The sequence below is a fragment of the Lontra canadensis genome, unplaced genomic scaffold, assembly GCF_010015895.1.
Source record: "Lontra canadensis isolate GAN:19392208 unplaced genomic scaffold, GSC_riverotter_1.0 scaffold12, whole genome shotgun sequence".
NCBI lineage: Eukaryota > Metazoa > Chordata > Mammalia > Carnivora > Mustelidae > Lontra > Lontra canadensis.
The window spans coordinates 28671058-28673893 of record NW_022631006.1 but is presented as its reverse complement, the minus strand read 5'-3'; positions in this window follow the sequence as shown (position 1 = coordinate 28673893).

Here is a 2836-nt window from a genome sequence, read left to right as displayed (position 1 = left end):
TAGAGCTATAGATGATCCTTGCATTTAGAAGATTTTCTGTAATTTTTTAAATGAATGGATAAATACATTGCCTTTAGGAACTCCATGAACAGTCAGCTGTTCATGCAGCTGCTTGTGGTCAGGTGCCTTGTTGGTCATGGGATTCCAGAGCAAGAAAAATGTGGGACTTTTGATTTTAGTTAAAAATTACATGATGTTTAGGCTATATTTTAACCTAATTCTCTCTAATGGCATTATCTACCAATTTCATGGGCAAATCCATCAAGTTTGTTGGAGAAAACTACCTGAAAAAAAAATAGTACTTAAGGCCATTTGGATGGATGGCTTGGAAAATAAAATTAACATCAATAATCTGACCTGATTGGAAAAGATCTGTTCTCTGGGGTAAGGATGCAGTGGTATGCTGGAACCCCTTATCTTGGTCAAGTTGGTTTAGGACATTTATTTAATTCCCAGGTTAAGGGTGGTCATGTGCCCCTAAGAAATTCTAAGATTCTAGCCATCTTGGTCTCAATGTCTATTACCACAGGGCCTTCCTGGCCTCAACTAGGGTGGGAAGGGTTGGGGAGATGATGACTGCATTATGAGCACTCTTCTGTATGCTTTTGCCCAGCTTTAAATTTGTCTGTATCAGATCTCAGGTTAAATTACAAGTGATTATCTGTTTATTTCTCATAAAGGGGAACTGAAAGCAGGTTTTATTTAAAAATCTCTTATTTGTAAAACAACTCTCTTTCATTTAGGATGAAACTATTCAGGACTTTTTGCCTTTGTTGGAGAAAAATTTTTGCCTGAATTTGCCTGTCTCTTTGTAGAACATGTTAAAACTGATATTGGAGTCACATGAACTCAGGTTATCCAGTCTCAGAAGTTAAAACAAAAAGTTTATGAAGCTTGTGAGTTTATAATATTAATTTACAGACATAATACCTGGATTTAAGCAATTCAAGGGATCTCTTGCTTAGTCTTAATTGTGTGTTTTTGGTTTGGATTATTTTGCTGCTTTTCCTCAAATCTCAGTTTATACTCAGTCATCTATTTGACGACGTTTTTACCAGAAATGTGGATAGTTGAGTAAATCTTTGAGGGCTTTCTTTTTTTTTTTTTTCTGTACGTTTAATATCATATCTCCTCTCTCTTATCCTTTATAACTCAGTTGCAATTTCTATTTGCTCGTTTCTAAAATTTGTCTTGATGCATCTGTTTTTCTATGTTTCCCTTGCACCTCCTTGTTCAAACTACCATTATTTCTCTGGATTACTACAAAGCCTCCTGAATGATCTCTTTTCTTCCTGCCTTTGATTCTTTTTAACCCATTCTCTACAATGGGCATACTGGCCTTTTAATAATGTAAATAAGATTATGTCATTTCTTTATGTAAAAACAGTCAGTAACTTCCCCACCCTAGAATAAAATCCAAGTTCCAATTTATGGCGCATGAGCCCCTAAATGATTCGGCCTTCACCTACTTCACCAGTTTCTTCCCTTTCTCCTCCTCTTCCGCTTGTCTGCCTTTCCCTCTTTCTACTTACTCAGTTACATAGGGCTTCTTCCTATACTGGCATAAGCCAAGCCCATCTCTGACCAGGTGCTTTTGCTTTAGGTGTTTTTTTTTTTTTTTTTGTCTGGGCATCTCATCTGGAATGCATTCTTCAGTTTTCAGCACAAATACTCTCTTCTTCTGAACACTCTATGTTAGTTTCTCTGTCATTCTCTTGTTACTAAATTTTTATTTATTTTCTTTTTAGTACTTATCAAGATCTGAAATTATTTCTTTACTTATTTATTGTATTTGCCTGTTGAATGAGCTCAGAGAACTTGTCAAATTCATTGTTTGATTAGGGTCATGGCACATAGTGGGGTTTAATAAATTTTTTATTAATAAATTTGTTTATTACAAATAAACTTAATAAATTTTTTCCAAAAATATTTTTTAAATTATGAAATACATGTATCATATAAAACTCTGGAAAAACACATGAATTGCAGAGAATAATGCAGAGAATAATAAAAGTGTTAAAAATATCTATAAAAGACATTTTAGGAGAAACATGTTCTAAGTCTTAAAATGATATTATTTATATGAAACTTATTTTTACACGATGGGAACTTAAAAAAATAATGTGAGTAAAATTTGCAGGAATGTGTTATTTAATAACTCCCATGTTTTACCTTGAGGTACTAGAGTTCTGATACAGATTTCAGGGAACTTATTTGAAAGGGGGTTATGAGAGATTGAATGTCTTGGTCACAGAACGTATTCTGTTTTTAAGTGATCTGTTCAGCTGCTAAAGGATGGGTAGCAGAGTGGGAAAGTAGAAAGATAAGGCCTAAATTCTTTTGATTAAAAAAAAATTACTTGTTTATGGATCTAGCCTCTTAGTTTCTCAAATGGTTGAATGGGAACTGTACTACAGAATTCTTAATTCTGTTCATCTCTGAGAAGTTAGTTGTTATTCTAGGAATGCCCAGACTGCACAGGATACTTAGACTTGCAAGTCTAGAAGTGATATACAATCCTAGAATGAAAACCCTTGGCTGGATATTGTATTAATTAATCCAAAGGAGGAGAAATCAGAGAGTGAGATGAATCATGAGAGACTATGGACCCTGGGAAACAAACTGAGGGATTCAGAGGGTGGAGGGGTGGAGGGAAGGGGGTAACTGGGTGATGGGTATTAAGGAGGGCACGTGTTGAAGAGACTGTCTTTTTTTAAGAAAAAAAAAAGTCTCTTCAATAAATGGTGCTGGGAAAACTGGACAGCTATATGCAGAAGAATGAAACTCGACCATTCTCTTACACCATACACAAAGATAAACTCAAAATGGATAAAAG